The 15,318-nt window shown below is 43.0% G+C and overlaps 1 protein-coding gene across 1 annotated transcript in view; it reads right to left on the bottom strand.

Annotated features, from left to right (window-relative positions):
• The window catches only part of GABRA2 (gamma-aminobutyric acid type A receptor subunit alpha2), a 333,249-nt gene that overhangs the window by 152,310 nt on the left and 165,621 nt on the right, over positions 1 to 15,318 (bottom strand). The gene's annotated exons all lie outside the window — the stretch shown is intronic.

Below are 15,318 nucleotides of genomic sequence, written 5' to 3'. Positions count from 1 at the left end.
TTCTCTTCCCTTGAGAGAAGCTATAAAAGAGACTGGAAACACCTTTGTTTTGCGTCTTTCCTGCTCAGACCTCTGGACTATGGACTAATAGAAGCATTCCAACCAAGGGACTGAGGACCTTCCAATGATTTGGAAGCAACCAGGGACTTGACTTAAGCCAGCAGTTCATTCCATCACTGCTACAAGCCTGAACCAAGAACTTTGCAATTATTATATGCATTTGATTCCTATAACGAATTTTAAGTCTCACTTTTCTTTCTTTTTATAAATAAATCTTTAAATTTTAGATACTAAAGGATTGGAAACAGCATGATTATTGGGTAAAATCTGAGTTATATATTGACCTGACTAAGTGGTTGGTCCTTTGGGATCAGAAGAACATTTCATTTGATGAAATTGGTTGTAAAGAACCACTCATCTTAAAGACTAGTGTTTTTCGTGGTGAAACAAGGACTGGAATACCTAAGGAAACTGGTGTTCTGACTTCTTGTTAGCCAGTGTGGTGAAACAGAAGTTTACTTTTGTTGCTGGTTTGGTATATCTTAAGGGAGAATAACCAGCAGTTGTGGGGTGTATCTGCCCTATTTCTCAGCAGTTTGTCCTGAATTTGATATTCTCAGTTATAACTCATGGAGGCATGGTGACAGCCAATCACAGAGAAGATCTCTTTAATATGAAGTGGAAAGCTAACAGTAAACAAAGAACTAATATAAAATACTTGACAGCAAAACAGTGACAGCCTCAGCTCCTTGGTGTACTGTGTGTATTTAGTTTTTTAAGAGCATGATTCTAGCCCCTCCATACAGATATATAATTGATAGTTTAATCCTGTTTCTTCCCCAAGTGGCCAAAGAAGAAAAGTTAAGAGCACTGGGCATATTCAATCTAGAGAAACAAATAAGGGAAGACATGATAGCTACCTAGAATGAGATAAAGGAATTTTATAAAGAGGACTAAGTTTAGTTAATATGCCACTACAATATAAATAATCAGTATTTGTCAGATCCATTTCTCTTTGTAGTGTGTTTCAGTAGGAAAATTGCTTTCTAGGAATAGTTAGGCAATATGACAAGCTGTCAAGGGAATCTGTGACATCACTTTCACTAGAAATATACACATCTGTCTGTTAGGGCTAGTTCAGGGGTAACTCAGTCTACCCTGCTACAATGCAGACAGATGGCCTAGTTAACCCAGTATTCAAGTTCTCTACCATTAGCCTGCAGTACATTACAGTCAAGGGAAAAAAAGGTTTATACTTCAAACATGTTAGCTAACCATTTTAACTAGCATGCATTAAAATCTTAGGCTGAAAAGTTACCCTTGCTGAAATCAACAGTCAAACACCTATCAGAGTACCTAGTATAGACAAGGCAGTAAAAGTTTAAACACGTGTTACTGGTTGAGGTAAACACTAGAAGGGATCCAACCATTTACCTTTACCTGTTAGCATGCGTTATAATAATACCTTGCTTTATCTACATTAGGATTTTATTACATGTTTAAAATACACCTTTTTTCCTAGTAAGGCAAGGGTGTCTCTAAATCCCTTCACCCACATTTAAGCACTATTTGTCTCTTTCTCAGCACTAAACTTCTCATCTTCCATTATGCTAATCCCTATACCTTGCACAGTCTCCCTCTTCTCCGCAAGGAACCCTCATTCTCTCCTACAAAAGATACTTATTTCCTATCTTTGCTCCCTAGTAACCTCATCTCACCTTCCCGTTCTTGCACTACTCTTCCATAGCTTGGCTGTGTTTCTTATGCCCTTCTTAGCGTGAAAGCCTGTTAGGGAAGAGACTGTATTACTGCTACAACTAGTCAATTCAAATACTATGCAAGTATTTATTGAAGATTTTAATAGTATTTGTAACACAGGCAGCTGCCGCCCAAGCACCCTTCTTGTGGCCAGAGTTTCCTTTGCAGCAGCCTCCCTCTGTTCTCCCTCTTCAGGGCCCCTTAAGAACTCTACAGGTAATTCAAACAATCCCCACAAGGGGTCCCATGTATTTTGTCCTCTGGCTACACACTGGACCCCCGCCCCCCAGGCCTGAAGCCTAGTTCAGTCTCTCCCCCAGTAGACCAAAATAATACAAAGTCTTTGAAAATAGAACACAAATGCAGTTTTCCTCCCAGTTTCAGGCAGACACAGCCCATCCCTCCCTGCGGGTCTGTCCACATCTCATTACTTCCTATCTGGAATTTGTACATCAACAGGCTCTCTCTGCTGGTCCCTGCCCCTGCTTACCCAGTAACCTTCTTCTCTGCAGGCATAGCTGCAGTTTCCTAAGCTTCCTCCTTCACCGCAACTTCCTGCTCCTTTTATACTGGACTCACCTGAGTCCTGTCAGGCAGGGCTCATTCTTTATCAGCCTCTGGGGCAAGCCGCCCTCTAACAGTATTGTTATCACTAGTAATATTTTAAGGTACCTTTGTGCTGTGTCCAACACTCCCTTTTCATCCTTCAAAAACACTGATCTTAAGGGGTTTCCATGTGTAACCATTCTGCTAGATGGAGTCAGCAACAAGGGGAGGGTTCAATATCTAGGGGTCACTCTTACCAATACAACACAGAACTGGCTTGAGCTCACATCCAGTAATCTGAGAAAGTTAAACACCATGCAAGGCGCCTCTAAGAGGCAATACTTCCCCACTCATTGAATCTGTATGTGGCAGAGAAAACTTTTAATAAAAAGAGGAAAAGAGCCTTACATTAATTTGGAAAAACACTGCAACTATGATTCAAATACATCTGACCATGAGCAAAACTCCTACTCCAGAGTACATTGGGCAGTGTCCTTTGCCTCCATTTCTCACCATGTTGCATGAAATCCCAACAAACAAATGTCCCTTTGACACTCCACTCCCCTCTCTCTCTACTGCATTCCACCTCACAGCAGTTGTCCTTGGCCAGCGAAGACCCAGCATTCAAAGTTGCGTTCATGAGAGAAGAAACGTCGAGTAATGCCTCCACTGCAGCTGGCTCACGGTTACCACTGTTCACTCTGTTGCTACCTACTGCCACTGCTGCTCTGTCTTTCACTCCTCTGCTGACATTCATCATTCACTCCACCACACTGTGTGCTCTGTTGCCAATGGCCCTGTGCCATCACCTTCTGCTGCCACCTGCCTCTGCGAGTCGGTCTCTTGAGGTTCCATGCAGCTCTCAGTGATTTCAGTTCTTAGTGATTTCAGTAGCTAGTGAGGGAACCTCACCTCTAGTGCAGTCTGGGCAAACTCTTCCTCAGAAACACTATCTGGTAGCAGGTATAAAGCTTAGCACTTAGACCTGATTATCAGTGATTTCAGCTCTAGTGATCACTTAACTAACAAAAGACTCAATTGGGCCTAATCAGCTCTGTCTTTAAACAGCAGAGAGGGGCAGAACAAATGGTGCCTATACTCTTAGGCAGAGCCCACACCACCAGGCAAAGACACTTGTCCCCCGCTTTCAAACCCTACCCCATTGGGATCTGACATCTGAACCCGCGGTTTAGGGAGTTCAATTCGGCAAGGGTGAATCAAGACAGGCTAGGTACACTTCTGCTCCCCTTTACTCATACAATAAGGATAACATTTCATTACCCCCGCATTCAAATTTAAAATTTTTTATTAAGATGATGTTAAAAAAAAGTGAACGGTACAGTGTTTAAGCATAGAAGTTTCTGGTTATCAGGGAATAACGTACAGATTATCAAGGGGTGTGAAGTTCAGTTTAAGATTGGATGGAGTAAGAAATACATAATCTGCAATATCCCCGACTGGGGATAAAAGCTTAACAGGTCAAAGAACAGACATTGAGATATGAGGGTATGTTGTTCATATAATGGCTGTGTTCAGGTGTAGAGTATAATGAGTGGATATGATGACGAGAACGGATTGACCCTCATTTGGTGAGATTTAACATTCAGTGAGTTTATGGTTTCAGTTCATATGGTTCAATGAATAAAGTCTCTCGGTCCCTTTCTTGTAGTCAACACATGATGTCGCTCCAGTTCACGCCACCTGGTAGTGTTGGTGTCTGGTGGAGATGTCCCTGGACAATCAGATGGTGTCTGAGACCATGAGGCGCTGCATGAGCTGTGCATAGTGTCGACCAATCCTGCAGGTCCGTGGCACATATTCATTGCAGGAGTCCCAGGTGCCCAGGGCTTTGATGATCAGGGCGTCCATCCACACCCCGTAGCCCTTAGTTCTCAAGATGTCAGCCAGAGGAGCGTACTTTTCCAGCTTACAAGCATGGGCTTCACGAAAGGCTGAGGTCCTGTTCTCAAAAGAGACTGTGACATCGACGAGGATGATCTTTTTCTGGGCCTCGTCAGTGACGACGAGGTCAGGTCACAGCTGGTTGTCAGTACCGGGGATGGCGGTTTAGGATGGTATTGTGGCACAGCTGCCAGGCTCTGGAGTGGGACTTACAGCTGTACAGGACATGGGGCTTGTTGGAGTAGCCACACTTCCTGCAACGCTTGTCTCAGTTCCTGTGGTGGACGGCTCCATTGAGCAGGATGCAGTTGATCTGGGCACGGTGGATGAACCGCCAGTTGGCGAAATGGGTGAAGCCGCCCCCGGCCAGGAAGCGGTTGCTGGAGTCCCACTTGCTGGTCAGCTCAAAGGCTTTACCCTGGTCCGGTTTACACTTCAGGGTTTCCACGTACGGCGAGTGGATGGCAGCCTTCAGGGTCCTCTCCAGCAAGCCCTCGGCACTTAGGGTGATGATGATGGCATCCTCAGACCTGATCTGGGGTACCAGGATTCTCAGCTCCTGGCGCTCCTCGAATCACTCCCAGCGGCAGCCGACGTGCTTCCCCACGTGACATGTGGCGTTGCGAGTGCAGGACCACAATGAAGCGATGTCGCCCGTCCTATCCGAATTCACCATCCAGGGAGCGGCTCAGGAAGGTGGCAATGTCTTGGTTTTGAAAGGTATGCTTGCGTTCATTTTAAACAAAATGTGATTTAGAAGGTACTTATGCATAAAGATGCATGCTGTGGCTCGCCACCCTAGTAACATTCTAGAAAAAGCCAAGGGGAGGAGGATGAGCTCAGTATGTGGAGTGGAGAAGTATAAGCATGTGATGAACAAATGCATAAATAGAAAGGTTAAATATGATTGGTTAGAGGTGTGTGTTATGTAACATGTTATGTAACTGCCATGTGCTATAAAATAGCAAGGGAAGGGGCTCCTTGTTGGAGGGATTCTGGGTGATTTTTGTACCGGGGCTCTCCTTTTATGCACACTAAATAAAGTCTTGTGGAATTGAATTGAATGAAGTATCGAAGACCCTTGATTCTGCCCAGTATCTGGCTCATTTGGTTATTATCGGGAACCACAAAATCCCAACAGTTTGTAACCAAGACCAGACAAAATTGATCACTTGGCAACACAGCTCTGTTTGCTGGATATCTAGGCAGAATACATGTGTTCATGTAAATACAGCCTGGTCCTGAAGCATCTTGCTTCTGGGGACAAAGAGCAGTATAGAAGAAAAAGTCAGTCCTAAGAATAGCCTGCATTTTGTGTTCTCCTTTGCTAACAGCCAAAGGATCTGTTGGGCTTGTAGGCAACAATTTTTGCCCCTCTGCATGGCCATAAATTCCTCCCTTTATGGGTTTAACCGGGTCTCTTCCTCTGCCCCCCTTGCTGCAGCTCCCTGCTATCTCAAAAAGCACTCTGAGCCTCCTGGACGCAGCACCCGTGGCTTTTTATTTACACACAGTTCCCACCACCAGTGATTCTATTTACAGGTCTTACTCTCCTTCTCCTTCTCCTTCTCCTCCTCCTTCTCCTCCTCCTCCTCCTCTATAGGGAGTCTACCCCAGCCTGGAGACTGCCGTGCCTCTGGCTGTTCTCTTCCCACCTTCCTCTGGCTGCCAGCCAGCCTTTATGGCCCTTGAGCCTGCAGGCCCACAGGTGCAGCCTGTTCTGAGGCCAGGCACCAGGCTTCTCCCCAGCCCCAATCCATTTCACCTGATTGGGGCTGGCTGAGCAGGGGCTAATTAGCTGCCTCTGCAGCAGCACCTTGCTACAATGGGAAATGAGGTAACAGTGTCACACATCTATTTTTCCTTTGTAGTTCAAAGGGACAGTTACTGGAAGGTAGTGTGGGGCTGAAAGGGGAGTTTTAAGTGGTTAACACCAAGTAATTTTATTTCCAAAATTACTAAAAATGTATAAACTAGAGCAACAAAAAATGGCAAGCCAGACCTTTGTAATTCTCTCTCTCAAAGACAATTCAGGAATATAACTCTCACTATTTTAGTCACATGGGGTTCTTTCCATACCATAGGAAACACTACTATTAGAGGCAGACAAAATAGACAGTTATTAACTATGACTATTTCCTTTTTGAGAAAAGAAAATTGAGACAGTCCACAAACTACTGTTACTTCAATTCTAATCTTTTCTCTACGTTTCTCTCTGGAGAGTTTGCAACAGAGATTATATCTTTGAGATTGTGTCTTACCTGGCATCTCCAGGTAAGACACAACTCACCTAGCAAAATAATTACCAAAATCAGTAATGAGTCCTGTTTCAGTGTATCAGAGAAAAGTATGACAGTTTGTAGATAGGAAAGGGATTTTTTTAAATGATAGATGAACCCTGTTTGTTTATCATGGATAACAAAGTTTAAGAACATTTTTTAATTCAATTACATAAAAGAAGCCACTCAAAGGATAGTTTTAAAAAATGTCAATCCAAATTAAATCCCACTGTTTTTCTGTTTACCAGATTTAGCTGAGGGCTAGTTCCTGGAAAACTGTACAACAGTAGCTACTCCGTGCATCCCCTCATGGGAAGGGGTAACTTTGCAGGCACCCTTCCTCTTTTATTCCCTTCTAGTGGGCCCCTTAAGCACTCCACAGCCTCTCTCATGACTAACAGTATCCCTGCCTTCCCCCCTAACACCCACCTGGTTAACAACAAAGAAGTTCAAGTATTGTGCAGATAGTCCCCAAAATAAGGACCATAACAACACAAATGTTCACACTCAGCCCTGGTTCTTCTGCCACACACAAATCTCTTTCATTGTCCCAGTTTGCTCCATCCAAAGCCACCAGCCCCAACCCTTTCTGCCAGAAGCTCTAGCCCTGGCTTCCTTCTCCTTTAGCATTCTGAGGGAGAGGGTTGCCTATATACCACTCTCCTCCAGAGCTCACTCCACAATTGGCTGGAAGAGGGAAGCCCTGCCCCACCCTAAACTAAAGGGCTTCTGATCCCAAGCCCTTAAAGGAAGGGTGCCCTGCAAGTAACTCCACAGCCAACCCATAATTCCCCAGGGAATGCTTCCTTTCTTCCAAGTCTAGGCCATTTCCTGGACCTTTGATTATTCCAATTCCCTGGACAGGGATCTTCTGGCTCCCTTTACTCTTCAAGAGCCAGTATATCCCATTACAGGATCCATAGGCTAAACAATCTGGTGCTTAACAGGAGAAGCTGTTAGATATTAACTTATAATATCACTTCAATGTCCCATTAAAATCACTACCAAAAAAATGGAAACCTAATTCCTTGGCAGTGCTTTTGTAAACTCCAACTCACTGATGCATTTTGCAGAACAATGCTATGCTGGAAGGTTGCTGCTTCTTTTTTCTTGCTGAGCTGAGATGAACAGGATGAGTTGAAATAAAAGTGCTGCCAAGCTGAAGGATGGGAACAGAGTGTTTACTGCTTTCTTGCTCTGTTGAGAGAGCTTGATAGGCTGCTTCTTTTCTAGTTTGACTGGAGGAGGAAGACACTTCTTTTGGGCATAGCTGGATTTAAATATCAGCTGCTGTCACCCTTTCATTGGCTCACCATCTTCATGGGATGATCCTGGTAACAGCTGCATCTCATGAATATGTGATCTGCTAATGCTTATACAAGAGACTTGCTATTGGCTTTGTATCTTGGCAGGAAATTATCAGCGCATCTTCAAAGTATAAATAGTAAAACCTCATTTAGTCCATTTTCTGAGCTACCCCTTCAGTTCCATCAGGGTTTAATAAGAGTTGAAATTCCATTTCAAATAAATACAAACACTCATATTTCCTATGTAAAGGTCTTTCATCTCTCAAAATAGTCTAACATAAATAATTCTTAAAGAGAGTCCTTTAAATTTAAACAACCAAAGAAGGCATTGTCTCTTCTCAATCTTTGGAGAGGTTCCTTTAATCTTTCAGTCTGGTAAAAAGTTGCTTAAGCATTGTCAGATTAATATTAGTTGGAGAATTAATTAGTTATTTGTTGTTCCTCAAATGGATTCATACATTAGTAACCAGTTATTAGCAACTAGTTAAGTGACCTTTCTATATGAAACATCTGACTATTCACATAACAAGTCATCAGGAAATTGTTATATGAGGTTTGTATTTAGATACAAAATATTTGTAATATTTGAAAATATACACCTTCAAAAGAAACCTATGCCATTTTAGGCATTTAAGGAGGTTTTCACCTTTAAGTGGAAACACTGATTAGAACATAACATAAGAATGGCCGTACCGGGTCAGACCAAAGGTCCATCTAGCCCAATATCCTGTCTACCGACAGTGGCCAATGCCAGGTGCCTCAAAGGGAGTGGACCTAACAGGCAATGATCAAGTGATCTCTCTCCTGCCATCCATCTCCATCCTCTGACAAACAGAGGCTAGGGACACCATTCCTTACCCATCCTGGCTAATAGCCAGTAATGGACTTAACCACCATTAATTTATCCAGTTCTCTTTTAATCACTGTTATAGTCCTAGCCTTCACAACCTCCTCAGGCAAGGAGTTCCACAAGTTGACTGTGCTCCTCCACCTATCTCATCTGTGGGCTTGATCCAGTGGGCACACTCAGAGACCAGCTACCAGATTAGATCCCATTCAAACTCCAACCAATAGCAGTGACCTTATCATAAAAGCAGCAAAGACTCCTGTGGCACCTTACAGACTAACAGACATTTTGGAGCATGAGCTTTCGTGGGTGAATACGTGCATCTGACAAAATGGGTATTCACCCACGAAAGCTCATGCTCCAAAACGTCTGTTAGTCTATAAGGTGCCACAGGATTCTTTGCTGCTTTTACAGATCCAGACTAACGCAGCTACCCCTCTGATACTTGATCTTATCAATTTATCCCAATGGTTAGAACACTCATTCAGGATGTGGGAGACCAAGTTCAGTGTCCCCCTCTACCTGAGGTGGAAGAAGGTATTTCATCAGGGATCTCCCATCTCTCAATAGAATGCACTAACTAATCAGCTATGGGATATCCTGATGTGAGGGTCCCTCTGTCAGAGACAGGGACATGGGCAGTCAGACCTAATGATTAGATCAGGAGCCCAGCCTAGTAGTTAGAGCAGGAGTCAGGCAGCCAAGGATAAGAGTCCAGAGTGAGACGTCAGGAATCAGAGCCAGTGGTCATATGCCATAGACAAGGGTCAGAGCCAAAGTAACAAGTCAGGAATCAGAGCCGAGGTTCAGAGACGGGCTATTTGGCATGAGGCAGGGCTAGGAACAATGGAAGAACAGGAGCTAAAACAACCATGAGCAAATGCATTGAGCAACCTTTGTCCCATTACTGATGCCTGCCTTAAGAGCAGGTCTGCTGATCCCTTGACCAATCAGGTGGCCTGATTAGTGAAGTGATTCTCCTGCAAGCCAATAGTGATTCAGCTGTGAGTCCTCTCTTTCTTACTGGGGAGGTGGAGCTAGCTGTCCCAGGCTCAGCTGCAAGCCCTAATTCCTGAAACCCCACAATCTCTCCTGTTCAAGTTATTCCTCTTTGGATAAATAATTCGAGAGTCACTGGAGCTGGGGGACTGGACCCTGAGTCTCCCACCAACTAGGTTGGTACCCTAGCCACCTGACTTTACAGTCACTCACTCAGCAGGATAAGATGCATAACTATTTCCAAATTACTCCTTCATATTACAATTTATTGGTATGGTGGTATGGCCTAAAAACCCCAGTCATGAACCAGGATCCCATTCTGCTGGGCACCGTACAAAACCAAAAAAAAATGGACCCCGCCTCCAAAGAACTTAAATTCAAATGCTGTATCTTCTCTACATAATTAATTTGAATTATCTATACTTGAGTTAACTCTTTTGGATTTATCCTTGCTTAAGTGAGGGCAGCCACACTACAGAACAACACTTCCTCTTCACTGTGATTGTGTTAGCAGCTAATAGGTTGTACTCACTTGAGCTGTAGTTTATACCCCGTGATAGGCCAGCCAACATGAGTCAAAAGAAGTTAAGGGGTTTGTATATGGATAGGGCCTCACTTAGGGGTAAGAATACAATTATAACTTGAGTTAACTGCAGTGAAAGTAATCTCTAAGTGGGTACAGACTGACAGACAGAGGAGCACAAGGAAACAGTACTGGTCAGCATGGTGGGCAGTGGTCTCAGCACACCAGTTACCTAACCATTGTAAGATTTTGTAGACATCAGGGCAAGAGAGTTTTAAGAAGGTATTTGAAAGAGGACAAGGGAATGGGTTTACAGATGTCACAGGGAGTTTCTTCCATGTGTAAGTGGGGGCAGCATAGGAAAAAGCACAAAGGTGCTTGCCTGGAAATTTAACAAGTGGATGATATAACAAATGGGCGATGAAGGCTACTATCACGGGCAGAATGGAGGCAAGAACTAGCATCTCAACAGCACAGGAGAGATGATATGTAGGGTGGGGATTGGCCAGGAAAGGCCTTGGAAGTGAAGATAAATCATGTGTGTTGGATACATGGTTGAAGGAAGAACCAGTGAGGGTAGCAAAGAGGGAGTTGATGTGGTCAAAGCGAAGAGCCAGGAAAGATGATCTTTGCAGCAGCATTCTGAATCACTGTAGGGATCCGAATCACACTAGGGAACAGGGTGACTCCTCCCATATGCACTTAGGTACAATGGATAAGAAAAAAAAGCTGCATGATCAGGGGGGACTTCAGTTTGAGTGACATATGCTTCAGGTCTCATGCTGCCAATACTAAATCATCTTTGGAATTTCTAAACATAATAGATGACAATTTCCTAACTCAAAATGTGTTGCAGCCAACATGGGGGCATTCTGTATTAGACCTTGTCCTAACAGATAAAGAGGAACTGATCACAGAACTAGGAATTAACGAGAGCTTAGATGCAAGTGATCATGACTTGATCACATTTATAATGTGCAGGCAGAATAAAGTCAAAACCAGTAATACATATACCTGGTGCTTTAATAAAGCCAATTTCACAAAGCTGAAAACAACTATGACCCAAAGCAGCTGAGAGGAAGAATTTAATCAGACAAATCTGAAAGATAATTAAAATAACCTTACTAGATGCCCAAAAGCCACACTCAAGGAAGAAGGCTGTGCTGGTTAAAAAGCCAACCTAATTGAGAGGGAAAGTGAAGGCAGCTATAAAACAAACAAAATGCAACCAGTGGAAGAAAGGGGGAGTTGATAGTAATGAATATAAATCAGAAGTTAGGAATTATAGAAAATTGATAAGGGATACCAAGAGACAAAAAGAGAAATATAAGGCCAGCAGCGGTAAGGACAATAAGGAGGTTTTTTAAAATATATTAGGAACAAAAAGAATCCTGACAAGGGTATTTGTCCATCACTAGATGGAAAAGATAGAATTAATAATAATATAGAAAAGGCAGACGTGTTCAAACAGAATTGTACAACGGTTAGACAGGAAAGGACTTCGAAAGGTCATGTCGACCAATCCTCTGCACTGAGGAAGGACTAAATACTATCTAGAATATCCCTGACAGGTGTTTGTCTAATCTGTTCTTAAAAGCCTCCAATGAGGGAGATTCCACAACCTTGCTAGGTAATTTGTTCCAGTGTTTAACTACCCTGAGAGTTAAGTAGTTTTTCCTTACTGTCTAACCTAACTCTCCCTTGCTGCAATTTAAGTCCATTACTTCTCGTTCTGTCCTCAGTGGATCAGAAGAACAATTTATCACCTTCATCTTTGTAACTACCTTTAACATACTTGAAGACTTATGTCCCGGGGCCCTCAGTCTTCTCTTCTCCAGAACAAACAAAGCCAGTTTTTTCAGGCTTTCCTCACAGGTCATGTGTTCTGGATCTTTAATAATTTTGGGATCTCCTCTGGACTTCCTCCGATTTGTCTACATCTTTCCCACAAAGTGGTGTCCAGAAGTGAACACAGTACTCCAGTTGAAACCTTATCATTGGTGATTGGAAGAATTACTTCTCAAGCTTGATTACAACACTCCTGCTAATACATCCCAGAATGATGCTTGCTGCTTCTTTTTTTGTGACAGTGTTACATTGACTCATATTTAGTTTGTGATCCATCCAAATCCTTTTCTGCTGTACTCCTGTCAAAACCTAGTCCCAGATTTGGACCTTAGTGTCCAAAATATGGGGGTTAGCATGAAAACCTCCAAGCTTAGTTACCAGCTTGGACCTGGTAAAGCTGCCACCACCCAAAAAATTAGAGTGTTTTGGGGCACTCTGGTCCCCCCAAACCTTCCCTGGGGACCCCAAGACCCAAATCCCTTGAGTCTCACAACAAAGGGAAATAAACCTTTTCCCTTCCCCCCCTCCAGCTGTTCCTGGAGAGATGCACAGAAGCAAGCTCCGTGAATCTAAACAGAGGGATTCCACCCTCCCCATTTCCAGCCTTGGAAAACAGAAGTACCAAGAGCTGATCTCTCTTCCCCCCCTCACCCAGGGGGAATGCAAAGTCAGGCTAGTAAATCTAACACACACAGATTTCCCCCTGACTTCTTCCTCCCACCAATTCCCTGGTGAGCACAGACTCAATTCCCTGGAGTTCCCCACTAAAGAAAAACTCCAACAGGTCTTAAAAAGAAAGCTTTATATAAAAAGAAGAAAAATACATAAAAATGCTCTCTCTGTATTAAGGTGACAAATACAGGGTCAATTGCTTAAAAGAAATATGAATAAACAGCCTTATTCAAAAGAATACAATTTAACACATTCCAGCAACTATACCATGTAAATACAAAAGAAAAAAACAATAACCCCTATTGTATTATGATCTCTGTACTCACAACTTGGAAACAGAAGATTAGAAAGCAGAAAACAGAAATCCTCCCATAGCAGAGAGAGAGACAGGCAGAAGACAAAGAACTCAGACACATACTTCCCTCCACCCAGACCTGAAAAAGTCTGGTTTCCTGATTGGTCCTCTGGTCAGGTGCTTCAGGTTACTTTTTTTCAGGTGAAAGAGATATTAACCCTTAGCTATCTGTTTATGACAACTCCTTCCTAGGCAAAATATTTCTCACTTTGTATTTGTGCAATTGATTATTTCTTCCTAAGTGTAGAACTTTGCATTTGTCCATATTTAATTTCATCCTATATATTTCAGACCATTTCTCTAGTTTATCAAGATCATTTTGAATTCTAATCCTGTCCTCCTAAGTGCTTACTACCCCTCTCAGCCTGGAATCATCCACAAACTTTGTAAGTGTTCTCTTTGTGCCATTATCCAAATCATTTATGAAGATATTGAGTAGACTCAGAACTGATCCAGCAGGACCCCACTCAATATGCCTTTCCAGCTCGATTGTGAACAATTGATAACTACTTTTTGAGTATAGTTTTCCAACCAGTTGTGCACCCACCTTTCAAGCAGTTTCACCTAGATTATATTTCCATAGTTTACTTCTGAGAAGGTCATGGAAAACAATGTGAAAAGCCTCAATAAAATCAAGATATATCACATCTACTGCTTCCCCATTATCCACAATGCTTGTTACCCCATCAAAGAAGGATATTATGTTGGTTTGACATGTGGTATTCTTGACAAATTCATGTTGATGGTCACTTATTACCTTATCGTCTATGTGCTTACAAACTGATTGTTTAATTATTTGCTCCATTATCTTTCTGAGTACTGAAATTAATCTGTCTCGTCTATAATTTTCTACGTTGTCCCTATTCCCCTTTTTATAGATAGGTACTTAATTTGCCCTTTTCCAGTCCTATATAATTTCTAAGAAAAATGCTAATGTCTCAGAGATCTCTTCAGCCAGTTCCTTAAATATTCTAGGATGTATTTCAACAGGTTCTTCTGACTTGAAGACATCTAACATGTCTGTCTTTCCCTCCTCATTCAGTGATGGACTTATTCTTTTCTTGGTATTTCTCTTGCTTCCAATATATGCGTAAAATGTTTTATTTACAGCTTTTATGTCCCTGTTCTGCATTTGTATTCTGTTCTGTATCTGGGGGAAAAACAGATGATATAGTCTCATCAAATGGTGATAACATTCTTTCCATCCACTAGTACCTCTGGGGGATGTTAAACAGAAGCCACTAAAGTTAGACATTTTAAAATCAGCAGGACAAGAGTTTTAAAGGAGCTGGCTGAGGATCTTGCTGTACCATTAATGTTGATTCTCAAAAAGACTTGGAACAGTGAGGCAGTTCCAAAAGACTGGAAGAAAACTAATTTTGTACCTTTTTTTAGAAACGGATAAATGGGATGAGCTAGGTAATTATAGGTCTATCAGTCTTACATTGATCCCAGGCACGATAATAGAGCAGCTGATACAGGACTCGATTAATAAAGAACTCCGAATGAATGTGTCAGGGGGCTGGCTGGATGCTCCAGGCTGATAGCAGCAGCTAATAGGCATGCTCTGGGATATAACACCCAACAGTGGGAGTCCCAGGGGCTGCTTCATCTAGTGGCAATAGAATCATAGATTATTAGGGTTGGAAGAGACCTCAGGAGGTCATCTAGTCCAATCTCCTGCGCAAAGCAGGACCAACCCCCGCTAAATCATCCCAGCCAGGGCTTTGTCAAACCAAAACCTCTCAGAATGGAAATTCCACCGTCTTCCTGGGTAACCCATTCCAGTGCTTCAACACCCTCCTAGTGAAATAGTATTTCCTAATATCCAACCTAGACCTCCCCCACTGCAACTTGAGATCATTGCTTCTTATTCTGTCATCTGCCACCACTGAGAACAGCTTAGCTCCATCCTCTTTGGAACCCCCCTTCAGGTAGTTAAAGGCTGCTAGCAAATCCCTCTTCACTCTTCTCTTCTGCAGACTAAATAAGCCCAGTTTCCTCAGCCTCTCCTCATGAGTCATGTGCCCCAGTCCCCTAGCACAGGGGTAAGTATTGTCCACTGGTGAGACTGAGGAGGGTGGGGGAACCTGGGCCCACCCTACTCCATCGTGTTCTGACTCAACCAGCGCCCTTCAAAACAAAGTCCCCGGACACAGGATTCAAGTCCCAGTGCCCCCCAAGTGTATTCCCTGGGTCACTTCCTACCCTCGTCCCAGTCCCTGCAGCATTGTCTCTGGGATTGGACATGGGGTCCCTCTCACGTTCCCTCTGCTCCTCCA

The sequence above is a fragment of the Gopherus flavomarginatus genome, chromosome 3 (assembly GCF_025201925.1).
Source record: "Gopherus flavomarginatus isolate rGopFla2 chromosome 3, rGopFla2.mat.asm, whole genome shotgun sequence".
NCBI lineage: Eukaryota > Metazoa > Chordata > Testudines > Testudinidae > Gopherus > Gopherus flavomarginatus.
Note: the sequence above shows the minus strand (reverse complement) of the source record. Positions and strands in the feature narration are given on the sequence as shown.